Consider the following 27017-nt stretch of genomic DNA (forward strand, 5'->3'; position numbering starts at 1 on the left):
TTCAGGATGCGAAAGCGGAAAACCCGGAATTATTTGACTGGGTTTCGCCACACACACATGCGCAGAAGTGGTCCTCAGGTTGTGGAAACCTCAGGATCCAACCGGACTTCCGGAACGGATCCCATCTGCAACCGGAAGTACCACGGTACATCCTGGTTTGGGAGGAAGTACATCAGTGTTTTCCAAACTTGGGTCTCTAGCTGTTTTCAGACTACAATTCCCATTATCCCTGACCACTTGCTAGCTAGGGATGGTGAGAATTGTAGTCCAAAAACAGCTGGAGATGCAAGTTTGGGAAACACTGAATTATACCATCACACCATTTTGTGACATGCATTTTGAAATTCTCTGATTGCTGTGGGGTTTTTAAGAAACAATCCAGTTTAAATAGATAGATAATTAAGATGCTAAAGGACGCAGGTGGTGCTGTGGGTTAAACCACAGAGCCTAGGGCTTGCTGATCAGAAGGTCAGCGGTTCGAATCCCCGCGACGGGGTGAGCTCTCGTTGCTCGGTCCCAGCTCCTGCCAACCTAGCAGTTCGAAAGCACGTCAAAAGTGCAAGTAGATAAATAGGTACCACTCCTATTTAAACAGCATTTCCATGCACTGCTCTGGTTCGCCAGAAACAGCTTAGTCATGCTGGCCACATGACCCGGAAGCTGTACGCCAGCTCCCTCAGCCAATAAAGCGAGATGAGCGCCGCAACCCCAGTCGGTCACGATTGGACTTAATGGTCTGGGGTTCCTTTACCTTTACCTTTTAAGATGCTAAAATGTGACTTTGGGGAAGTGCTTCTATCTCTTCAGAGACAAATAACATGAGACCTTATCCACCATGTTCCTGATAAGCCACTTTACCATTTTCATGAGTTACATAGACATGAGAGTTATCAGAAGAACCATATGAGAGATCCAGAACCAACCTTCTTCCACCCTGTCCTGCCACCAACACTTAGTAGACTCTTCCTTGGACCTTTCTGGTACTCCTATGTCCATTCATATTTCCTTAACAGGATGTTGCCTGTCCAGGGAACCTTCCCCAGAAACTCCTATTGTTCAAGAACCATTCTGTTAACACCAAGTTGCCTGCTCAACTTCCATAAAATAGAGGCAAGCCAAATGACTTCCAGGGCTGCTGGTCTGCAATAAAACACCATATCATGCACAGTCCTGCCTCATCAAAGGCTACACTGTTTTTAACATCCCATTACTTTATTGTACTAAATAGGGAAGAGTTGACAATTCCTAGTCCGTTCATAAATATATCTATCGAGACTAGTCTGTTTCATCTGTTTCTTTCCTCTTTCGCTTTTGAGGACCCGTTTCACTTATAAAAACACCTGACTGCTCTTACAGTTATGCTCTCTGTACCATTAATTTCATCTGTTCTTTGATCCAAATTGCAGCTGGAGCTTAGCATGCCAAGACTGTAACATCTTGCAGCTTGCATTGAAATGGAGATTAGACCACAACCCAATAGTTCTGGGTGGTTTCACGTGATGGGGGAGGGAGGGAGGGTGGGTTGGCAACGTTGCAAAAGGCAACACTTCATTTGGCAAAAGCCAACAAGAATGACAGGGTTCAGATATCAGAAAAATAGAACGGGAAGAGACCTAAGAAACTTCAGCTCAGGAATAAAGCACACAGGCTGTCTAATATTAATTTTATAATGAATGATTTTAGAGTGTTGTTTGTGCTGTGCTTTTGTACTGTTTTATTGTTGTTAGCCGCCCTGAGCCCGGCTTTGGCTGGGGAGGGCGGGATATAAATTAAATTTATTATTATTATTATTATTATTATTATTATTATTATTATTATTATTATTATGAAAAGCCTATCTGTGAGGGATGCCAGCTTATCAGAAACAAACAACCCATGCTACTCTTGTTCCTTTAACAGAAGCATAATGTCCAGTGATAATCAGTTGAGGCTTTTCAAAGCATGATCATCAGCTGATGTTGGTAAATTAAGTGGCTATCAAAGGAACAGCTATAGGACCAAGTTCAGAACATGACAGCCATATTGCCTGTAACAGAAATTTGGAGCCTGTCTCGCATCAGCACCAGCAAGCATGGTCAACAATGAAGGATGATGGGAGCTGAAACCAACAACATCTTAAAGACCATTTCTCCAATTCATCGAATTATTTTGCACTTGCATATCAGAAATTTTGTTAATTTTATTCATTTATTTGGAATTAACTTTACACAGATTTCCCGTGGATGCTTTGTCTCAGAAGGCCCCTCTAAATTCATCTCACGTGTTGCTTCGGATGTTCTTAAAGGTGAAAATACCTATTTCAGAGCCTGGACCTAGGCTTTCTATGAAGTGCAACGAGACAGAAAGGGCCTCTTTGGACCGATTTCTACAACAGTCTGCAGAACCTTCTCCTGCAATAATTTATGTAGTTGTTACATACGCTAGAGAATTCTATTGCTCTAAGGTATTTTAATCATACTGGAACTTTTTGTTTCATTTCAAATTGAAAATAGCTTTCAAAAGCCCCTGTGCACGATTATTGCACAGCATTCCTAGACTCCTTCTAGGGGGTGATGGAAACTTTCCAGCAAAAATGAAAGAGCAAAGGAACCTACATTCGTAGTCGAGTTTGTCTTGCTATTACATTTACCTGAGGGACAATATATGACAGCTGGATGGAACAGCCAGTCCTGAAATCTGATCAAAAAGAGCTGTGCTCAGCATTCCTGCACAAAATATTTAAATTTCCTGGAAACTCATTTTCATTATCTTAGTTTTACTGTTGCAATTCCTCTTGGATGTTTCAGCTGGAGGATATTGGGATTAGACCAGAGCTATTGACCACTGTACCAGTAACCAGACTTGGAGTGCTTCTCCTTCAAGCAAAGGGTCGCTGAAGTTGAACGGTGCAGTACTTTGACAGTGCAGTACTTTGGTCCGACCAGCTACTTGATCAATTTAAAAAAGATGGATATGTTCACATGCTATGTTGTCAGGGGTTCAGGGACAGAGGCACAGGTGAGGGGGGAGACGGAGAGCGATGGGGAAGAAACCCAGGACAGTGAGGAAGAGGATGACAATGACTTGAGGTCTTCCATGAGTCTCTCAAGTGAATCGGAGGATTCCCAGAAGGGGGCGCCCCTGGTCAAGCCAAGGGGGGTCACAGGGGGGACTTGCCAGGAGCAGGGAAGCAGCAGGGAAACCCCGAGTGGGAGTGGGAGATCGGGGTCGTCTTCCCAGGAGGAACGGAGTGAGAAGGGTGGAGTTCCCAGTGTGACACACGGAGCAGAGCAGGAAGGAGACAGGGGAAGGAGATCGGGGCAGGACGTCCTGCCGGAAGGGGCGGAGAGTAGTACAGGGAGTAGTGTAGCTGTCAAAAGGAAGGTCAGGGGTAGCGAACGCGCGCCAAGTTCAAATGTGGAAGCGCGCGGAAATGCAGAGAGACCGGAGGAGGAGCCTGGCTCCAAAGCACGAAGGAGGGGGGAGCAGGCGTCTGAGGGATCCACGTCAGGGGAAAGCAGGAGGGAAGGAACCCAGGGGGGCAGGAAGACCCTGCGGAAAAGAAAGGACAGGAAGAGGTGGTCTAGCACAAGCCTCTTAAGCTGGTGTAGAGGCGGGACCGACTCAGAGTCCCCTTCAAACGTCTAGGCTAAAAGACGCGGGGCTGCACACCTCGGTAGTGGAACCAATAATGAACTGCAATAAACATCCTTGTATATAAGAAGAGCTTGGCGTTGGTCTTTTGTGAGCTGAGACCTGAGGCAGCCCCTGACATATGTGAAGGAGCATCTCCACTCCCATTGTTCAGCCCAGACACTGAGGTCCACCTCCGAGGGCCTTCTGGTGGTTCCCTCACTGCAAGAAGTGAGGTTACAGGGAACCAGGCAGAGGGCATTCTCGGTAATGGCACCCTCCCTGTGGAACGCCCTCCCATTAGATGTCAAGGAGATAAAGAACTGCACTACTTTTAGAAGACATCTGAAGGAAGCCCTGTTTGGGGAAGTTTTTAATGTTTGACATCTTATGTTTTTTAGATATGCTGGAAGCTGCCCAGAAGGGCTGGGAAAATCCAGTCAGGTGTGCAGGGTTCAAATGATAAAATTATTGTTGTTCTTATTATGCACTTTTTAAAGAGAGGCTGCAGGATTTGCATACTGGTGTAATCTGAGTTTATGGTGGCAGGTCACATGATCACTTCATCTAGTGCAAGGAGGCAGGAAACTCCAACCAAGGTTATGAGGACTGGCTCATTCGTTTTGAGAACAGTTGCTTTGGAGAAAGCGAGCACTGATATTTCCTGCACTGTTTTTATGACAAAAAAAGAATGCCACCATTTCCACCACTTATGTCTCTTTGCACCAGTGAAACTGGCAGCCTTATGAGAATCCAATACTTGTAAAATGTTCCATTGGTATTGCAAATCACCCTCATTTTGTCAGTGGCTCTGGACATGCTGAGTGAATTGGTGAGCTTTGTGTTATGAATTAGATCAGAATGAAGAGCTGTAATGTTCTTTCCTGGCCATGCTCCATGTTTCCATTAATCATTTTTGCAACTCTACACTGCAGCTAAGAAGATTAGAAGTTTCATAAACCCAAACACAGGCCAGTGCCCTTCGGTCTTCCAGGGCTGTAACTGCCAGCTCCTCTGGCAGTTAGAAGCTCCTCTGCCTTCTGCCTTCTTTGACCCTCGGGGCCTTTTCCTCTCCAATTTGGAGCAGCTCTGCCAAATCAGGGCGATGACTACTGTGAACACAACCGCTTGGTGGAATTGGCTCCCATTTACTTTCTGATCCAGCTCTGGGGTTATTCATTCTGTTTATTTCCATAGTTACTCTCCACATTCCGACTGATAGCCAAAAAGATAATTCCACCTGTTCGTAGGAAATCCACATAGCGCCATTTCCAAGTGATGACAGCATTTCACGCCATTAAATTTCCTCTAGTTTTGGCTTGTGCAATATGTGACCCACCTTGCACCTGCAAGATGGTCGACAGCTGCTCCCTGCTCCGTTTTTATCTCTGTTTCTTTGCCATCCTGACAGCTTCCATGGAACTGATGAGCTGCAACAAAGTTAAGCTACTTTTAACACACACGAGAGAGAGAGAGAGAGAGAGAGAGAGAGAGAGAGAGAGAGAGAGTGTCACACAAAATTGCCAATGTGAACATTTTGCATACTTCAAATCATAGAATTGTAGAGTTGGAAGGGACCCTGTGGACCATACATTCCAACCCCCTGCGATGCAGGAATATGCAGCTGTCCCATACAGGGATCAAACAATTATGGATAGTAGTTCATTACTTTTTATATGCCTGTTGTCTTTGTCCATAGAGTTTTCTTGGCAGGGATACTGGAGTGGCTTGCTGGTTCCTGCTCCAGGTGGATCACATTTGGTCAAAACTCTCCACTATGACCTGTCCATCTTGGGTGGCCCTGCACAGCATAGCTCATAGCTTCTCTGAGTTATTCAAGCCCCTTCGCCATGGCAAGTCAGTGATCCATGAAGGGGAAGACAGGGGGGCCTGGCGTGCTCTGGTCCATGGGGTCACGAAGAGTCGGACACGACTAAACAACAACAAGTTCATTACTGTTCAGTTATTATTATTACTACTACTGTTAGGACTGTTCCAATGATGATGATGATACCAGTGCTATTCCTGCCCCCCCCCAAAAAAAGAGGTGCTGGAACTCGCCATAAATGCCTCCCTTGTTCTCTTATAAAGTGGTACCTTGGTTCTCAAACACCTTGGTACTCAAACACTGCAAACCTGGAAGAAAGTGTTCCCGTTTGCGAAATGTTTTCGGAAGCCAAACATGCACTGTTTTGAGTGTTATACTTCTGTTTTGAGTGTCACACTTCCGTTTTGAGTGTTACACTGAGGTCTGCCTGCTTTTGCTATTTATTTTGCGTTTTTCTTTTTGCTGCTTTTTGCTTTTGTGACTGTGTGGAACCCAGTTCAGCTACTGATTGATTGATTGTGTGACTACAGTACATTGCTTATTGCATTCATTTTATGGATCAATGGTCTCGTTAGATAGTAAAAATCATGTTAAATTGCTGGTTTAGGGGCTGTTTTTAAAAATCTGGAACGGATTTTTAAAAGTACTGGAAAGTGTGCCTTGGTTTTGGAATGCTTTGGCTTTGGAACGGACTTCCAGAACAGATTAGGTTTGAGAACCAAGGTACCACTGTAATGGCAATGGCACCCACCTGAGAAATGCCTGGGGGGGGGAAGCTTTGTCTACTACTAGCATTGTTATTAATACTAATAATAACCACTAGGAGAAGTAGCAACAACAACAATATCATCCACATTATTACTGGGACATCATCATCATCATCATCATCATCATCATTATTATTATTACTACTACTACTATTACCACCAAACTACCAATAATATGCCCCCAATTCCCCAGCCTTTTAGAAACGAAAGTGCAGTGTGCTACATTCCTAGAGACAAAGTTAACCAGCCACATAACTGCCTTTCCTCGTGGCCCACAAAGTGTGGCCCTGCGCTCTAGCCATCCCCCAGCAGCGAGTGGATTGGAGTCTGCTGTTACCTCTTGCTTCCCCACAGCACTGCTCTCTTGCCACACAATTTACAGGGTTCACAAAAACTTAGAGGGACAAACAGCATTTCTCTCCACACTTGAGTTGCAACTCAAGGTCATTTATGCTTATCCACCTTTTTGCATGTTAAAGTAATTCACTGGCAAAACGCCAACATTCCTCAAGGAAGCCTCGGGCGGATTCTAATCCAGGCTATGTTCTGTTCCAGATTCCACATCTCATCTGTTGTCTTTAATCATGCTTCAGTTTGCTGCTTTCTCTTGCTGAGTCTCTGGTGATCAATTATGCATCTTCCTCTTGTTATTAGTTCTCGGAACATCTCTGTTTACCTCTTAGCGAGGAACATTTCCCAGCATACGGTTATATATATGTTACACAATTTGGGCAAGATCCAGCTATAGTTTAGACAGCTTTAAATAGGGCTGAAACGGCCTCCCCGCCTTCCCCTTCCCAGCCCCTTCTCATATTGTGAAAGTGAAGAGGCTGTGTTTTCTGTAATTTGGTGTGGGGTGGCGAAAACCGATTTAATTTTCAAGGGGAGCTCTTACGTTATGATTTATTGGCAACTTAGGTGAATTTTTCCAGCTGTGGCTCTAGTACACCCTTTGGCAAATTCGGCCCTCAAGGCCTTTGTGGGAGGACATTATATCACAACTGTTATGTACTGAAGTTCTCACCCTGGGCCAGCAGGGGGATACTGTAGATAGTTATGCAAATAAGGGATCAAAAGTGACATTCAGTGATTGGATAGTTTTAGAAAATTGTTACAGTTACGTTGTACTGGAGGTCTTTATAGGCAGGTTGTCTGAACCCTTCAGCTCAGTTCTGTTCTGGCCTGTGAATAAACAAGAGCTGTTAGAAGAATTGCTGTGTCGTCTGATATGTTCACCCACAACTTAACAACAACGATGTCCTCAGGACACTACTGGGAGGAAAAAGCTGCCACCTGTGTGGTGGCCACTCACCGCCTAACAACCTGATACCTGCGGGACAAAAATCCAAATCACTACTATTAAGATGTAATCCAATTCCTACTGAACTGAACCACCTAACCATTTGGTGATGGAAGCACATTATCTTTGTAGCAGGAGATAAATGAGAAAATATCACTGCTTTCAATTTGGGTACAGTAGTTAGTGCATAGTGGATTACAGGACCTGGCTGTATGGCTTGACAAGATTGCTTACTACTTGTTTTGCTTCATATCACTGGCTAGTTAGGTCCATGGAAAACATTGTTTTGTTGTTGGCTTCCATCTGTCTCGAGAGACACTGACATGCACTTCCAAAAGCACTGAAACCAAAGCACTGTACTAGCAGCACCAAAGTAACCTCCCTGGGGTGCAGGAATGGTTAGTGAGTATGAAGGCAACAAGACCCCACTTCTCAGCCTCGTTGATGTGGTCCAAAAGAAAGCAGAGCAATACATTTAGCACCAGCTTGGCTGCAGGAATGGCCAGGTGGAGGCATCTAAGGTGCCATCCAACCATCTTAGGGACTCCACTCCAGATTTGTGTAAGGTTTACTCCTTAGCCTTTTCTTCTACTAAAGATATCCTGCAATGCAGTGGAGGTTTAGCATCAGAGTTTTCCTTCTCCTAGATGGGCTATCTTCCCATATGGGCAAACCCCATCTGTCCCTTACTTCCCTCTACAGCACATGCAGAAACCGCCTTCTTGACCGTTGGGCCCACTATTGGTCTCGTCGGCTCAATCTCTCCCTAATTCATGGAGGGTTTCAGACCCATTAGCTACCCTCACCTGGTTTAGCCGATTGAAGCCATTTCCTGGGCTGTGGCTGCTGTTGCATATTGACAGCCACAGGTGAGAGCTGAGTGCAGGGTGTGGACCTAAGGTGGACAAACTACCTCAGAAGGAGCAAAATGTGTCCCCTTACCAGAGGTGCTACCGGTCCCTTAACACCCCGTCCACCACAAGGAAAATATAGGTAAAGGTAAAGGGACCCCTAACCATTAGGTCCAGTCGTAACCGACTCTGGGGTTGCGGCGCTCATCTCGCTTTTTGGCCAAGGGAGCCGGCGTACAGCTTCCGGGTCATGTGGCCAGCATGACTAAGCTGCTTCTGGCGAACCAGAGCAGCACATGGAAACGCTGTTTACCTTCCCGCTATTTATCTACTTGCACTTTGACGTGCTTTTGAACTGCTAGGTGGGCAGGAGCAGGGACCGAGCAATGGGAGCTCACCCCGTCACAGGGATTCAAACCGCCGACCTTCTGATCGGCAAGTCCTAGGCTCTGTGGTTTAACCCACAGCGCCACCCGTGTCCCTTTCAAGGAAAATATACAATACGATAAAAGGCTGCAAGCACTTAGGACAGACCTATGCGCTCTCCAGCTGTGGCAGATGGGTGTGGAATAATCTCATGAGACTCCTCCCAAGGAGCCAACATCTCTCACAGTTTTAATTACATTTCTCCTCAGATTCCTCTGCAACAGCTAGCTACATTATAAGGCTTTGGACTTTCACCATCTTTGCCTCAAAGGAAGTGCATATATGAAGTGGGTACATGCTGATTAGATTGACGGGACGTTGTAGGCAGGGCCAGCCTGCTTATGAGGTGGGATGAGGCAGCCATCTTTGGTGGCATAACCCCAAGAGGCAATGCCCCCTGTTGGAATCCCTTCCACCCCACTGCCTCATCCTGCAGTGGCAGCTCCTGGTGAGATCTCTCTAGAATCTTTTGCGACCTCATGAACGTGGTGAGATCTCAGGAGAGCTCCATGAGCACTCTTGAGACCTTGCCAGAACCTGCCATTGTTGTCGCCACTTTGAGGTCCCTGCCACATGACCCAGGAAAGGGAGGCTTTGGCAGGGGCAGGGTAGTGGTGCAGGGCAGCACATTCGTTGTTTCTCCTCAGGCAGCAAAACAGGATGTGCTGCCCTTGGCTATAGGAAGCAAACAGGAAACAGAGTCTGCAGCATCTGTCTGCATCTTCCACTAAGTGGCAAAAACCCAAAAGTGTCCAACAGGGACTGTATATATCAGTTTCAGTCCTCAAGTCCCACACTCTGGCATTGGATCACTAGAGTATTCAGAAGGCCTACTTCAGAGCAGTGTCGTCTGGCATTTTTTGGATCTCGTAGGGGTGCTAAGAAGGCATGGGCAATGAGATCGCAGGGGCAGGACCAGTTGGTCTCCTCCCCACCATCCTCCCTTGCAAATATACTACAGACGCTTAAGTGCGACAGTCGTACAAATACTTAGAGTAAACCATCTGAAGATTTCAGCTATTGACTTGCCTAGCGAAAGCACAAACCATGAATGAAGCTGTTTTTAGCTTTGCTGTCTGAAATTTGGATCATTGGTTGATTTCATCGTTGTGACCATTCACTCCCCCACCCTTGGTGCCTTCCTGTGTGTAACAGAGGAAAACCAGTCTCAGTTACTGTGGAGATCTAAATGTATGCAGGAAAGGGATTAGGCACTGATTGATACAGACAGTCAATTAGTACTTCAAAGGGAAGCTGACTCCTTGTTTTATACACACAGAGCATGGGATAAAAAGATTGTAGTTTGATGTCTTGTAATCTCTGTTGCTTCAGTGTTGACCAGGACAGCATGATATTGGGAGGTTTTCTCGGAAGTTAAAAGAGCCCCGCATTGGCTCCCAGTGGAATGGCAGCATTAGGAGAGACAATGACATTGTGTGATCTGTGCACACTAGCTTTTCAAAAGTATTTCAGGCTGAACTGACTCTCTGGGACTCTGACTGTTCAAGTCAAAAAGTGTTCTTAATCTCCGTGATGTGCTGATCAAACCTTAAACTGTCAGGCCATATTATTTCCACAGAGCCAGTTCTATTGGTGATTAATTAAAATTTCTTCTTGATTGCATACAGTCCTTTTAAATGCGTAATCCATTTATTGTGTAGTGAGTTGAGAATAAGGGACCAATTCCGACAATGTTGGGGTAACACCAACTAGCGTGCCCTCCTCTGCTGAACACCCATGCCGGCATATGTTGTGTTTTGTATGCTGGAAGAAACGTTAGAAGGCAATGGTGAAGTTCTGGGAAGAATACAAACGGTTAGGGCAAGAATGTTATCACTGGGGAAAATCATTACAAAAATCAAACTGGATTGATAATATATGCACCTGTAAAATTCTGTTTTATTCTGACAGCAGCCACGAAATTAAAAGACGCCTGCTCCTTGGGAGAAAGGGGATGGCAAACCTAGACAGCATCTTAAAAAGTAGAGACATCACCTTGCCAACAAAGGTCTGAATAGTTAAAGCCATGGTTTTCCCGGTAGTGATGTATGGAAGTGAGAGCTGGACCATAAAGAAGGCTGATCGCCAAAGAATTGATGCTTTTGAATTATGGGGCTGGAGGAGACTCTTGAGAGTCCCACGGACTGCAAGAAGATCAAACTTATCCATTCTTAAGGAAATCAGAACTGAGTGCTCACTGGAAGGACAGATCCTGAAGCTGAGGCTCCAATACTTTGGCCACCTCATGAGAAGAGAAGACTCCCTGGAAAAGACCCTGATGTTGGGAAAGATGGAGGGCACAAGGAGAAGGGGACGACAGAGGACGAGATGGTTGGACAGTGTTCTCGAAGCTACAAACATGAGTCTGACCAAACTGCGGGAGGCAGTGGAAGACAGGAGTGCCTGGCGTGCTCAGGTCCATGGGGTAACAAAGAGTTGGACACGACTAAACAACTAAACAACAACAACAAAATTCTGTATCATAAGGTAGGGAAGGACCATGTTTTTGTATATGCTGGAAGCTGCCCAGAGTAGCTTAAGCAACCTAGTCAGATGAGCGGACTACAAATAAATTATTATTATTATTCAGAAGGTCCCAGGTTCCATCACTTGCATCTCCAGGTACACTTATATACCAGAACAGAGAAGAAGAGGTGTGAGGACAGCACTATGCAAGCCAGTGGATGCTCAGGTGTGTAGCAGAGCCCTGCCCTGTTTTCCACTACTTGGAAAATGCATGCATTAGGGTAACATACGTATTAAAAATGCATATATTCATGATTTCTTCTATTTCACTTCTCCCACAGTGTGAGCAGGATAAACAGACCAAGAAGCTTTGGCTTTCCATTACAACAAAACCACAGGTTGTGGTTTGTTGGCTTCTAACAAGACATGAAGGACACGGGTGGCGTTGTGTGTTAAACCACAGAGACTAGGGCTTGCCGATCAGAAGGTCGGCAGTTCGAATCCCCGCGATGGGGTGAGCTCCTGTTGCTCAGTCCCAGTTCCTGCCAACCTAGCAGTTTGAAAGCACCTCAAAGTGCAAGTAGATAAATAGGTACCACTCTGGCAGGAAGGTAAACGGCATTTCCGTGCGCTGCTCTGGTTCACCAGAAGCAGCTTAGTCATGTTGGCCACATGACTTGGAAGCTGTACGCCGGCTCCCTCGGCCATTAAAGCGAGATGAGCGCCGCAACCCCAGAGTTGTCCACAACTGGACGTAACAGTCAGGGGTCCCTTTACCTTTAACAAGACATGAGCATCAAGCCAATGACAAACCATAGATTCAGGCTGAATCATGATCATGTTGTTAGGGTTCAACAAACCATGGTCTCCAGTTTGGGCATCACTATCAACCCAAGCTACTGGTTTGTTTATCCCATTTGAGCTAGGGATGTGTGAGTGATCATACCACATATACTAGCATGTGGCTCATTCAAGATAAATCAAAATAAATGGGAAAATCTACCTTATCAATAGATCCAAACGTAACCTCTGCCTCTAACGTAAGCCTGTGCAATTGCCAGGCTTCATGCGACCTTCTAACCTAGGTTATGGAAGCCCACCAAGATCCTGGTAAACTTCTTGCTTATGCTGCTTGCCTAGCACTGCAAAGGACAGGGAGTCTCCTGCATGCATGATCGCTGGCGTACATTCAGATTGGTGGCTCACTAACTCTGCAGATCCATACCCTCCCAACATTTCTCTGATGAAAGTAGGGATGTTCTATTCCATAATAATAATATTTTTATTGTTTATACCCTGCCCATTGTTTGCCCTGGCCACTCTGGGCAGCTTCCAACACATATAAAAACATAATAAAACATTAAACTTATATATATATATATATATATATATATATATATATATATATATATATATATATATATATATTTGCTTTCGTAGATTTTCACGGGTACAGGAATGCAGGTTTTGGTGTCTTCGGGTATCTTCCCGTGTAAGAGTTGGGGTGTCTAGGCGACGTTTCGACGAGGTCTCACTCGTCATCTTCAGGCTGGTGCTTTCGGCTTCTTGTTACTAGAACAGACCTCGTCGAAACGTCGCCTAGACACCCCAACTCTTACACGGGAAGATACCCGAAGACACCAAAACCTGCATATATATATATATATATATATATATATATATATATATATATATATATATAAATCCCTATACAGTGCTGCCTTCAGATGTCTTCTAAAAGTTGTATAGTTACCTCCTTGGCTCAGGGTCACATAACTCCATACCTTCCAACACTTCTCTGATGAAAATATGGACATCCTAAGGAAAAGCAGGACATTCCGGGATCAAATCAGAAGCTGGGACGGCTTCTGTAAATCTGGGACTGTCCCTGGAAAACAGGGACACTTGGAGGGTCTGTCAGATCTTCCCTAACGTATGCATGGCCCAAGCTATCTGCAAGTCACAAAGCCCAGTAACAGTATCTTAAGTAAGATGGTGATTTCTGAGACCTTCAGCATTTCTTCTTGTTTTCCTATCAATTATTTTAAATTGAATCTCAATGCACTATCCATTTCTTTCAAATTCTTTAAAATGTTATAACAGAAATGTCTTGTTTTCCCCAGCTTAATGCTGAAAATCCAAGGGAAATCTCTACAGCAAACAACAGGTTTATTGATTTCAGGAGTCCACAGCACTGTTTTCTTGCCAGAAGGGGAAAAAGTTGGAAATGAGCCATCTTTATTTTAAAGGCCTACTCTCTCCGCCACCCCCATTACCCACTCCAATCAACCTGTTGCCTCAGCAACCAATGTCCCTGCTATCTGGCAAAAGACGGCTTTCTTTGGTTGAATTGCGACATGAAGCTGAAAGAGGTAAAGAACGGCAAACCATGAAAACTCACCATTTCATTATTTGAAAATGTGAACGGCTCTGAAATGGAGCTGCACCATGAGCTAGCCACAGCACCCCTCAACTCGCATTCAAATCCTTCAGTACCACAATGCTCCATTTCCGTTCATTAAATAATTACACCAAACTGTCTAAAAGATAACATTCAGCTGAATTCATGCATTCCAAACTGTTCTTTGGTCTAAACGAAGCTGCCATTGTTCTGCAATGAATCAATGAAGGGTTTGTTTTTTTCTTAGCAAAAGCTGCTGTTGTTGTTTTTTCAAAGCGTTTAATATTCTGCAGAAATTATGGCACTTTATGTAAATAGTGTAAAACACTGAGGTTCAAAACCTCAGCTGTTCTTTTAATCCGATGAACTTGACCTTATGATCGAGTGCAGTTGATGCGTCTCCAAGATGGTGCTCAAAAAAGTTGATTAAAAAAGGATTGCTAGTGCTTATCTGAGATGGAGCCCAACATTATTAATGGAAAAAATAGAAATATTAATTTGGTGGCTCCTGATCTTGGCAATCTGTCCATCTGTATAGATTATCTTCGCAGGCTAACTCTTGGAAGAGTCAGAAGGTGGTCAAATGGTCCTGTTACTGTTCCACAATGGTCCCAGGTGTTTACTTAGATTTCCATTCAAAAGGATGGAGGGAAGTTCAGATTGTGTGTTTTTCTTTTTTCAGACGTGTGGTTTTTCTTTCTTTCTTTTTTTCTTTTTTCTTTGTAATTTTTTCTCTGTATTTTCATATATGTCTGTTTTTTGTGCATAACTTCAATAAAAATGCATTTAAAAAAAATAGATTTCCATTCTAAATCCTAAAGATATAAATGGATGTTCGATTTCCCCCCGAGATATATTTAGTGTAGTATATGAGATCATCATCTTGCCCAGGGATGAGGAACGTTATTCGTGCTGAGGGCCAGATGTCCTTGCGGGAAAGGGCCACATTCCACATTGCCCAACCCCTCCCCAAAAAGTGAATGAATCAGAAGTAAAAATAAGGGAAGGAAGAACGTTAGACAGTTTATTGAATGTAAAGGGTTTTTAAAGAAGGATGAAAGCCCTTCTAAAACTATGTAAGAATGGCTGTGGGGGGAGAGGAATTCTAGTGATGAACATTCCTCTCAGTGATAGCTACCCTTCCCAAAATTCCTTTTCTCAAAGACAAATCATTTTGGTTGGGGAAGTGACACCTGTCATAGAAGGAAGGCACATTCCCCATTTCTAAGAAAGAGTATTTCTCTGGAAGAAAAAATGGCAAATACCCAAACTATTTCAACAAGCTTGGAATGCAGTCAGTTTCCACTTCCATCAAGGGGAGTCCACCCATCATGATTCCAAAAAGACAAGCCTTATCATCAGTGGTGTACTGGAAGAGGAGCACAGGTGAGCTGTAGGGCCTCTAGAATCCCAGGTTATATGATGGGCCCTCCTTGCTGTGCAAAATGAATAGGCTTTCAAGTCTGGTTACGTGGCAGATTACCATATGAACCTACCTGGACCCTGAGTTCATCTTCTGAGGCCCTTCTTCGTGTGCCGCCTCCTTGACAGGTCTAGAGAGTGGCAGCACGAGAACGGGCCTTCTCCGCAGTGACTCCCCATCTGTGGAATGCTCTCCCCAAGGAAGTTTGCCTGGCACCATCATTATACACCTTTAGGCACCAGGCAACGTTCCTTTTTAACCAGGCCTTTGCCTGACTCGATTTACATCCTGTACCCTTTTTAAAATGCTGGCTCTCTTTTGGGGAGGTATTGGGTTGTTGTTGTTTTGATTTTATGTATTTGATATTTTATGTGAGCTGCCCTGAGACCTACGGGGATAGGGTGGTATAGAAATTAAATTAAGAAATAAGAAATAAGAAAAATAGAGGGAGTCAGAGGCTGTATACTCAGTTCAACGGGGTTCCTACTTTATGCCAGCAGTTTAACACCAGCAAGACTGTTAAGAAGACTGCTTGCAAGTTATGCTAGCCAGTTTGTTTGCATTTGTAAATGAAGGCTAAAGGTTGCATTTCAATTGGCTGATGATCTTTTGTGAGAGCTCAATATTTTTGCCCACCACCCCAATCGCGGACCAGCGGTGTGAGATTCCAGGAGTTTCAGGCGCTTATCCAGGGTTAATGTTTCCTTCTGGAGTGAGGCAAAGCACAGACTGTGGTTTATTTATGACAATTGGGTTTATTTATACATATTTTCAACCTGAGCCCACAGAGGATAGACTCACAGCATTAGCAACCCTAAAGGGTATTGTTTCTCCCATAGCTGCAGCATTGGATTCAAACTGAAATCAAACATTGCTCCCTCTCTAACTGTCCAGCATACAGCTTTTCTTCTAACCGAATTATTATTATTATTATTATTACCCCATCTTATGGCAACTTTCAACTCTAAACTCTGGCTTCATCCTTATAACTAATTACAACTTCATTTTCCATCTCACACAGAGCTCCTTTTCCTTTGTTGTCCTAATGGCTCATCGCCCAGTCAATCACCTCAACACAGGAAAACAGCCTAGCTTATATTTGTAGGATCTCACATGCAGCCTACTTTCTTCCTCCCCCCTCAACTCATAACAATTGCTTTTATACGTTGAACCCATGCTGTCTCACTTGTGTGAGACAGCAGTGGTGCTTTGTCACATCTCTAGGATTGTCCTCAGGAGATTCCTGGAGATTGAAGTTCATTCCAAGACAACCTCCAACACTGGAGTGAAGGAAGTCAGGACAAGACCTCAATGGAGGCTGTACCCCTTCACACCCCAGCTCCTTCCTTCGCTCCCCCTTGCACCTTCACCTGCCCACCACCACAGCTGCCACCTCCACCACAGTTTCTGTGGCCTCCACCACTGCTGTACTTCCAGAAGCTGGTGCCACTTCCAAGAAGTACATCAGCTGAAAAGCCGCGGTGGAAGGAGGAAGAAGTGACGGCTTGCGAGGGGAAGCTAAATTTTACTTACATTTTTTGTCCTGACACAGCGTGGGGTGAATGCACATCTTTTGGTCCTGCACTCTGATACGGCCAAAGCACAGGAGCCCACATGGACATCCGGGATTGGGATCAGAAGTCAGAGCAGCTTCTGTAAATCTGTGGTGCCCCACTTAAAACAGTATAGTTGCATGGTATGTGTAATGGTTCTAGGGGTTGCTTGTGTGTAAATCAACGGCACCCTTGGCTGGTTGCCTGAATGAACCCTTTCTGTCTGGACAGCCACGCGCCCGTGACTGTCTCAATCACTGGCAGAATCCGTCAGTGGGCATTTCTTGAACTTCTTCCAGCAAAGAAGCTCTTTGACGCTTAGTCTCCGCCTAGCTTCCCTGCGCGGAAGCCTTCTGCGCAGGGAGGGTGTGGGCATCGGAGGACCCGTGCTCTCTGCACTGGTTCCCGGCGAAGAGTCTTGGAGCCACCTCGCCGATTCCCCCATCTGCCCCCCTTCTCCACTGGTGTTACGCTAATTTCCTTCCGCAGAAGATGTGCTGCTTCTCTCCCTCCTGGGACGCTCTCCGGAATCCCTCTGGAGCCCTCCCTCTCCCTCTGGCTCCGATGGCAGTTCCCTGACAGTATGTTATTGGGTATTGGGGAGGTATGGTCGGGTGAGAATTGCAAGGACAAGATACTGAGGCCAGGGGACTCATGAGTTCCTTCTTGTGTTGAAATTCTCAACCCATGTGTATAAGGTCTTCTGTGTGTCAGAAATAGCAAACATGGGTATCTGTTATCATAGGAGAAAATACAGTGGTGCCTCGCAAGACGAAAAGAATCCATTCTGTGATTCTCTTCATCTAGCGGTTTTTTCGTCTTGCGAAGCAAGCCCATTGACGGATTAGCGGATTAGCGCTATTAGCGCTATTAGTGGCTTATCGGCTTATCGGATCAGGTGATAAGCGGCTTAGCGGCTTAGAAAAAAGGGGGGAAGGGAAAAACCCCGCAGGAACTTGCAAGACATTTTCATCTTGCGAAGCAAGCCCATAGGAGATTCGTTTTGCGAAGCACCTCCAAAACGGAGAACTCTTTCGTCTAGCGAGTTTTCCATCTTGCGAGGCATTCGTCTTGCGGGGCACCACTGTAGAAACAAATGTGGTCTGTTTCACAAGGCTAGAATGAAGACATGACTTCAGCTTAAAGAAGATCTGAAGTTTGATTTTCAAGTCATTTGAAGTCTCCTTGCTTTGTGATGTCACTTTCTCATGACTGTATGAATGGCTCGCTCATGAGGACTATTATGAATGTCTGTTTGGGTGTTGCTCAGTGGTAAAGCATCTGCCTTGCCCACAGAAGTTCTGAGGTTCATCTCCTGGCATCACCATGCACGGAGACTTCTCCCTGAAACCCTGGAGGACCTCTGCTGATCAATGTTGTTGTTGTTGTTGTTTAGTCGTTTAGTCGTGTCCGACTCTTCGTGACCCCATGGACCAGAGCACGCCAGGCATTCTTGTCTTCCACTGCCTCCCGCAGTTTAGTCAAACTCATGCTGGTAGCTTCACGAACACTATCCAACCATCTTGTCCTCTGTCATCCCCTTCTCCTTGTGCCCTCCATCTTTCCCAACATCAGGGTCTTTTCCAGGGAGTCTTCTCTTCTCATGAGGTGGCCAAAGCTGATCAATGTACATAATACTATACTAGACGGATGAGCAGCAATTTCAGATGCTCCTCTGTTTGGCAACATTCTATCCATGCTCCAAATCCAAATGCGTAATGGCTCTGAGAATTTAAGAAGTCATTTCAAAGCAAAGGAAGAGAGCATGTGGCAACAACGCAGGCATGTTCCTCAGTTCAGAGATCTGGCTGGAAACGTTCATTTCTGCATCCCCCTCCTCAAGATAGGAAAGAGCACATTCTCCAGATGATTCCCTCACCCCATTGTAGCTGGATCTCTGAAGTTATGACCGCAGCATGAGCATCCCGTTTTGGTTCAATTGCTCTCAACAGAGAGTGCATAAAGCAAAGCATAGCCTCAAGAAACTGGGCAAGAGCATAACGGAACTTGGTTTAGAGATGCCGTTTCAGAGTCTCAAAGACCGTACGGAACAAGCCTTGGATTAAAAACACCGGGCAAGGAGACAAGCATATTTTGGCTAGAACCAAATGAGTTTTGCTGAAGTTCAGAGGAAGTAGAAAGGCAAAAGTAAATGAAATCTTGCTTATTCTAATTGGAGCTGAAAGTCTATCCCTTTGGATTTATTTAAACATATTACTGAAATCATGGCTGGCTCCAGGATGTTGAATGTGTCAAGGGTAGGACCCGGTTTCTCTCACACCCAGTCACACACTCTCTCTCTTTCGCCATCCTCTCTCTTACACACACACAAACAAAATGAGACCGCATACTTCTTCCAAACACATTTCCTTGTGCTTTGCAACTTGTGGGCCAGCAGGTTACTCTCTGGGCAGTATCCAATTAGCATGGATTTATTTTTGCACAATGAAACTCGCCCAAACCACACACCATAGCCAAGTCTATTCTGGAGGGTTTGGGGTGGGGACCTGGAACAGAAAGGGTGGGGGCATGGGAGAGGGGAAGAAGATCCACTGCTCCAGTGTAAATCCTGTTACTAACAGAATGAGTTCCCTAGCACTACATTTAATAAAAATGTCTCTGTGCCCCCTCTTACTGCTTCTGTCTTTCTTTCTTTCTGACTGCCTCCCTCCACTGTTAGAGCCTCTTGGTAATTTCTTGATAATTTCTCAGGCTGTCACCCAGTTAAAGAAAAATTTTAAAGCCCTTTTGGTTTCTATGTGTGGAATGAGTCTACATGCATACACTTCTGGTCTGTTTCTGGTCTTTTCAGGGCTTTTTGTCAACCGGAACATACCAGAACTCAGGGCACCTCTCAGGTGGGTGCCATTGCCATTATAAGAGGACAAGGTAGGCATTCAACAATGGTGAGTTCCAGCACTTCTTTTTCTAGAAAAATAGGTCTATTTCATTTCCACATATGTTCATTCTTTAATATGTTTGGTCTGGTTTCTGCATTCATCTGTGTGGTTGTTTTTTTAACAAAATATTTAAATGTGTATTCTTGAACATATTTTCTCAAGAAGTATGTATTTCTAAGCATATTTTTTCTCAAACATCTAAACACGCTTTATGTCGGATCAAGGGATAACTTTGTTCCAATCTGCAAGGTGCAGAATGGGCCAGGAGGACTGTACAATAGTTCAGCAGTTTATCAGATTTCGATGAGCTTTGTTTGCTGTTGGATTTGGACAAATACATTCAGCAGCGTAGCATACCTTCCAACATTTCTCCGATGAAAAGAGGGACATCCAGTGCTATTTTTCTAGAAAAAGAGGTTCTGGAATTCACCATGAACGCCTCCCTCATTCTCTTAGAATACCAATGGTGCCCACCTGAGAGGTGCCAGAACTGAGTTCCAACGAGTTCTGGCTAGGGGGGAAAAGCCCTAGGGATGTCCTATTCCATACCTTCCAACATTTCTCCAATGAAAATAAGGACATTCTAAGGAAAAGCGGGACATTCCGGGATCAAATCAGAAACTGGGGTGGCTTCTGTAAATCTGGGACTGTAAAGCTGCTAGGAGGCAGGGAAGCAAGGAATGTGCAATCAATCAGGAATCTGCCTTTTCCCAGTTCAGACACTTTGTCTGTCCAGGTCAGCCTTTCCCTAACCTTGTTCCCTCCAGATGTTTTTGACTGCGTCTCTCATCAGCCACAACCAGTGTGGCCGATGATCAGGGCTGATGGGAGTTGTACTCTAAAACCTCCGAAGGACACCAGATTGGTGGAAGGCTGGTGTAGCCCAATGTTGCAATGGTTCTCCATGAACTCAAGCAGAGGGTCTTTTCATTGCATTCCTCAGCCTGGAGATGCCAGGGACTAAATCTGCAGCCTCTGGCACATGAAACAAAAGTGTTCTTCTGCCTCTGAGCTATGGTCCCTTCCCTTCACACTTCAGAACTACCTTATTCCAGTGACCATCTGGTGTAAAGTTATGCCGACTAAGGTGACCCAGGAAAAATGATTTGCCAAGCAGGAGGCAAGGGCTGAAGACCAATGCCCAAGAAAGACCATGAAACACCATGATAAGCAAATAGTGAGCATTCAGCAGCCTTCTGAGAGGACTGTTAAGTCCACCAAGAGACCTGAAAGAGTGGGGATTTTACTTTAGGAGTTACAGTATCCGGGGGTGTCAACCTGAATAAAATATTGGGCACTTAGGTAAGCCCTGCCCCACATAATCAATCACAAGACACAGCACACACCATCTGAATGAGAAAGTCCATCAACTTTGGGGGAATCAGCCCCCTCAAACATTTTATCGGGGGGCAAAGGGACCTCAGCCCCTAGGAGTTGGCTCCTATGAGATTATTTCACAGCTGGTTTTATGATTTAGAAACAACAGCAATTGCCGTACTTGCAGTTTCTCATTGATCCTAATTTCATAAAGTTTAGCATAGCGAAAGTGTGTTGTCCTGTTCATGACCACAGACTGTGCTAGCCTGAGACTCCCCTCCCTAAAAAACATACTCAACACAGCCGTTGTTTTCTGAATTGATTTTGCTGTCTCAGCCTCACTAAAGCATCGATGCTTTTTTGGCTTCCAACTGAATGAACAATTTCCTAGTTAGACACACTGGATTTGGAGTTGGGTCAATAAAAGCTTTACTGTGCCCTTTTCTCTTTCCTCACAGAGCATACAAAAGAGCACTAAATTCCATTCATCCTTTCACTGGCCACTGTGGAATATTGAGCAACGCAGTTTTTGGCTTGGATGAAGAAACATGGCAAAGAACTGGAGGCGGCACAAATAGGAATTTTCTATTTCCCATGCTCGCTTGGGATGCATTTGAATTTCCTGCACTTTTTAACAGTTTGTCTCTGCCACCAAATTGCTCTGGAAAGCATAACACATTAGGTATCAAAAGAAGGTTTAGCTTAATCCCGGTGCATCTTATGTGGTTAACTGTAAGTTATTTGCAAAGAATCCACTGTGAGCGCTACTTGGCAGTTGATTTAAATGCCAAGGACTGTAGAACCAGTTTGTGAAAGCTCTTGCTCTCACTCGCACACATTGGGAAGAGAGGAGGGGGAATTGCGAGCTCTAAGCACTGCAGGTTGGTGCTGTTTTTTAAAAAAAAGAAAGGAAGATTGTTTTCTTTAATCCTCCTGAGTAGCAAAGCCAGTTTCTCCTAAAAGTTCTGCAAATTTGTGCAGCTGCTTATAGCAGTTTTCTACCAGTGTGCCGTGGCACACAGGGTGTCTTGAATGATGGTCAGGAGTGCCGTTGGCAACACTGGTCTCTGTCCCTCTTTTTTCCCCACCCTCCTCTGATGCCTTCTTGCGTATGGTTACCAGATTTTTATTTTAGGGAAGTTTTTAATATTTAATGCTGTATTGTTTCTAACACTTGATTGGAAGCCGCCCTGAGTGGCTGGGGAAACTCAGCCAGATGGGTGCGGTATAAATAAATAAATAAATTATTATTATTAAAGCTGAGTAGCAACAGAGAGTCAGTAGTGGGGATGGTGAGGCAAAAGACCCTGGGCCCAAGCACACATGCATATTGTATAAAGGTGCAAAGCCCTTTTTTCGCACCCTGTGAAACATAAATGCGCAGAGTTTTTAAAAAACCTGGCAACAGCGTGCCACCCGCCCATGACTCTTGAGCCTCCCCCAATCTCCTGCCTCCTTTCCTTTGTTTTGACTGATCGGGGGAGGCTCAGGAGTTGCGGACGGGCTGTCGTTGTCCAGTTTTTAAAATAACTCTGTGCGTTTATGTTTCACAGGGTGCGAAAGAAGGGCTTTGCACCTTGCCTGGCAGAGAAACTGCGCACCTTGCGCCCCTCCTGGGCAACAGCCATCCTCCCACAACTCCTGAGCCTCCCCCAATTTGTCAAAACATGGGGGAAGGGGGCAGGAGATCTGTACCGCAGGACATCCCCGGTTCCCCTTCAGCAGTGAACAGTTCCTGAAGCCAACCAGAGCCAACTGCGCTACCAAGCTGGCTCTGGACTGCTGAGGCTGCCGCTGTCATGTTTCCCGGGGACAGATTTGCAAATCTGGGGACAGAATTTGTCCGGGGACAGATTAGCAAATCCGGGGACTGTCCCTGGGAACCAGGGACATCTGGTAACCCTACTCTTGCGTCTCTGCCTCCCAAAGGCTTGCACAGCTGTTTGTTGCAGCAGCTCTGGCTACAAGCTCCACAGGTGAATGGTGTCTCAGGGGCTGGTCAGATGTTGCTGGTTTCCAGAAGCTGAAGCGGCCTTGGAGTAAGTAAGCAAGCAAGCAGGTGAGGGAGCCCAGCCAGCTGGTCTACCAGCCCTTGTTGTTGGGAATGGACAGACAAGTCCCAGGCCCTTGTGGGGCAAGGCAGGGCAGATGAAAGACCAGGGGTGGCAGCACCTGCCCAGAGGAGAGAAGAGGAGGCTGAGGGAACGCTCCACAAGGAAGGTGTTCAAAAAAGGGTAAGAGTCTGGCAGCTCTGTAGGCAAGGGGTGACATAACTGGGCTCCTGAGCCCCACAGGGGAGTCGCAGAAAGAATAGAGTTGGTCAAGGGAGCCATGAACTCAGAAAGGTTGGAAACCTCTGGCTTACAGTGATCACATTCATTGTTACTCCTATTCGTTAAATATAGAAATAAAAACAATGGCAACACGTTCCAGAACAAAAGGTCACAAGTAGTCATGGTGACTGACAATGTTACACTTACTAGGAACTAGGGGTGGGGCTTTTTTAAAAAAAAGAAAAGAAAGAAAAATAATAATCTCCATGTTGAACTTATCCCCATGGATGTTTTCTAGTTGTTGTTTTCCTCCTTGATCTTAATTAGAATTGACTTGTTTTTTTACTGGTTCTGCTAAAAATATGAATAATTGTTACATATTATATGCATTATAATCCTGAAATACACAGAAGGGTTCCTAAAGGAACCAGCACAAGAACAGATGCATGCAACATTTCATATAACTATAAAAAGCTCTCAGTTACTAATGCATGAAATTATGCTTACAGAAATATAATACCTGTCAGGGAACTGCCATCAGAGGCAAGAGGAGAGGTAAGACACTCCAATGATGCAGGGGAGGGAACTAGCAAGGAGAGAGAGAGAGCTTCCGCTGGGGAAGGAAATCCAGGGGACACCAGGGAGAAAGGGGAGGCTGAGAGTACTGCGGAGGGGAGGTTCCGAGACTCTTCCAGTGAAATCAGCGGAGAGAGCACAGGACCTCCGCTTGGCACGCCCACTCTGCGCAGAAGGCTTCCGCGCAGAGAATCTAGGAGGAGACTTGGCGTCAAAGAATTTCTATGTTGGAGGAAGTTTAGGAGACGCCCACTCACGGATTCTGCTAGTGACTAAGACAGTCGCGTTGTAAGGGCTGTCAAACCAGGGAAAGGTTTAGCTATACAACTAGCTTGGAGCAGTTTGCAGTTTACGCACAAGCAACCCCAATTCCCATTACAATACCGAATGGGATTGACTCTGTTATATTTATTATATGCATGGTATACCTTTTTTTTTGCATGCAATTTTGCATTTAACTTGTATAGAATTATTTTGTGTGTTGTTCTTGTTTAAGTTTCACAACGCATTAGAGGCTTGGATATAACTTGGGTGGCCAATGCAAGAAGAGGTAAAGGTAAAGGGACCCCTGACCATTAGGTCCAGTCATGGCTGACTCTGGGGTTGCGGCGCTCATCTCGCTTTATTGGCCAAGGGAGCTGGCGTTTGTCCGCAGACAGCTTCCATGTCATGTGGGCAGCATGACTAAGCCACTTCTGGCGAACCAGAGCAGCACACAGAAACGTCGCTTACCTTCCCGCCAGAGCGGTACCTACCGTATTTTTTGCTCTATAAGACGCACCAGACCACAAGACGCACCTAGTTTTTGGAGGAGGAAAACAAGGGGGGGAAAATTCAGAATCTCAGAAGCCAGAACAGCAAGAGGGATCGCTGTGCAGTGAAAGCAGCAATCCGTCTTGCTGTTCTGGCTTCTGGGATAGCTGTGCAGCCTCCATTCGCTCCATAAAACGCCCACACATTTCCCCTTACTTTTTAGGAGGGAAAAAGTGAGTCTTATAGAGCAAAAAATACGGTATTTATCTACTTGCACTTTGACATGCTTTCGAACTGCTAGGTTGGCAGGAGCAGGGACTGAGCAACGGGAGCTCACTCCGTCGCAGGGATTCAAACCGCCGACTTTCTGATCGGCAAGTCCTAGGCTCAGTGGTTTAACTCACAGCACCACCCGTGTCCCTAGCGCCACCATCCCCACTCAGCCACAAAGCTCACTGGATGACCTTGGCCCAGTCACCAAGGATGAAACAGGGAGGAGAACCATGTGACCACCTTGAGATCCTTGAGGCAGTGTGTAAATTTAACAAACAAGCAGACAAAAGTCAACATAGTAAGCTGTGTAGAAATCCATTCAGGATGGATTTCCCCTCCATCCCTGCTAGGAGCAGGATTGTATTCATAAGTAGCTTGCTGGATAAGGCAGGGCTACTTTCTGGCAGGTGTGTTGCTGTCACTTACCAGGAGGTTCATGGTGGCAGGAAGGACACTGCCAGAGCTCATTTGTCACTCCTGCAGGTGCATTTCCACCATGCCGACCTCCTCACCAATTTGACCATCCTGGAAAGCAACAGTGACCCACCAGTCCCTAAACTAGCATGGCAGCTCCATCCTACCTGGTCCCCATTCTGCTGCACATCATTAAATTGGAGGTGGGGGACTTACACAGGGGAAACAGCAGCTTGCCTAAATCTGTTTGTTGAGTTTGGGGCCAAGATGACGTTTCAGCCAGGGGTGTCCCAGATTTGATGTATACTCTTAGCAACTTCATCACATAAGATTTCAGATCTCTTTTTCTTGTTTTAAAAAAGTTTTATTTATAGATTTTTCAAAATACCATCTAATTTTAAAAAGAAAAAGAAAGAAAAAAGAAAAAGGAGAAAGGAGAAACGAAAATTCAATCTATTTCAATCAATTCATCAAATACTTTCTTTTAGTCAACTTCCCTTCCACCCTTCCATGGTTTCCTCAAATTGTTTATTTCTGCTGCATATTCTGCATATTCTAATTATTCTTACCTCCAATTTTTTTCACATTGCTTTTTTTTTTTTTTACTGCTGAGCTTACTCCAAACCTGCTACCATTTTAACATTATTACAATGATTTCTTAGATAATCTACAAATGGTTTCCAATCCTCTTTGAAAGCTGTCTCTTCTTGTTCTCTAATTTTACTTGCTTAACAAGTTTAACATGAGGTTTGAGTTCATCTGCTGATTTTATTTATATTTTTGATACAAACAATTATGTTCACGTGTTTGATTTTATTGGCATTTTAAAAAAAATCTTTTAGATTGTTCTTTGGAAACCGCTTTTTTGTTTTTTTCGTTGAGTAAGTTGTATATACATTTTGTTAAATGAACGAATAAGTAAATTGAATCATCTTATACTCAAAATTTAATCTCTGGTGCAGAATGAAGTCCCATGGAAGTGGTCCAACGTCTACTAAACTCCCTACAGGAAAGACCCACCTAAACCCAACACTTTTTTTCCAGAGGAGAATGAAAATTTTCCTATTTTGGTAAGCTTTTGCACGAATGGTAGCATTAACTTTCTCATTGCCATGTTGAGAGTTTACAATGTGGATATATGGTGAGTTTTAAGGGTGCTACATTTTATTGTAAGCTGAACAATATAACACAACACGATGGCCAATAACAATGACACTAAACAATATTTATAGACTAATACAAATGATCAGAAATTACAACCAAAGTCTCTAAATCTTCACCAGTTGCTGTAGAATAATTCAAAAGTTTGATATATACATAATCTGTCACCAAATATCGCCTGGACAGAGTTTCTGGATAACTATCTGTTTCATTCAATGCTTCAGCAGCCAATCTTGATCAATTCTTCACCCGCCAGACTTGTAAGAATTAATACGAGAAGGGTGCAGTTCAATTTCTTAACAAGCCAATCTTACATGTAAGCAAATATAAACGTTGTAGAAAATATACTCTGGATCAGTGCTCATATGATTCTGTAGTCATTGATGAACTCTGTTCCAGCAATATTTGGTGACAGATTATGTATATATCAAACTTTTGAATTATTCTGCCGAGACCAGTGAAGACGATTTAGAGACTTTGGTTGTAATTTCTGATCATTTGTATTACTGGTCCCATCACCTCCTGGCAAATAGAAGGGGGAGAAATGGAGGCAGTGAGAGATTTTACTTTCCTAGGCTCCATGATCACTGCAGATGGTGACAGCAGACATGAAATTAAAAGATGCCTGCTTCTTGGGAGAAAAGCAATGACAAACCTAGACAGCATCTTAAAAAGCAGAGACAACACCTTGCCAACAAAGGTCCGTATAGTTAAAGCTATGGT

General features: G+C 44.6%; 1 long non-coding RNA gene across 2 annotated transcripts in view; it reads left to right on the forward strand.

Moving 5' to 3' along the window:
• The window catches only part of LOC308589459, a 42479-nt gene extending 16296 nt beyond the window's left edge, over nt 1-26183 (forward strand). Inside the window, exons 3-4 of one of the 2 annotated variants that reach the window (XR_014009277.1) lie at nt 19440-19516; nt 21303-21492. This is a non-coding gene — a long non-coding RNA (uncharacterized lncRNA). Of the gene's footprint in view, nt 1-19439; nt 19517-21302; nt 21493-26095 lie in introns of those variants that run through there. The other variant, XR_014009278.1, reaches the window with a different exon arrangement.
• The last annotated feature ends 834 nt before the right edge of the window (nt 26184-27017 follow it).

This window comes from Podarcis bocagei (assembly GCF_964188305.1).
Source record: "Podarcis bocagei genome assembly, chromosome: 6".
In the NCBI taxonomy this organism is placed as follows: Eukaryota; Metazoa; Chordata; class Lepidosauria; order Squamata; family Lacertidae; genus Podarcis; species Podarcis bocagei.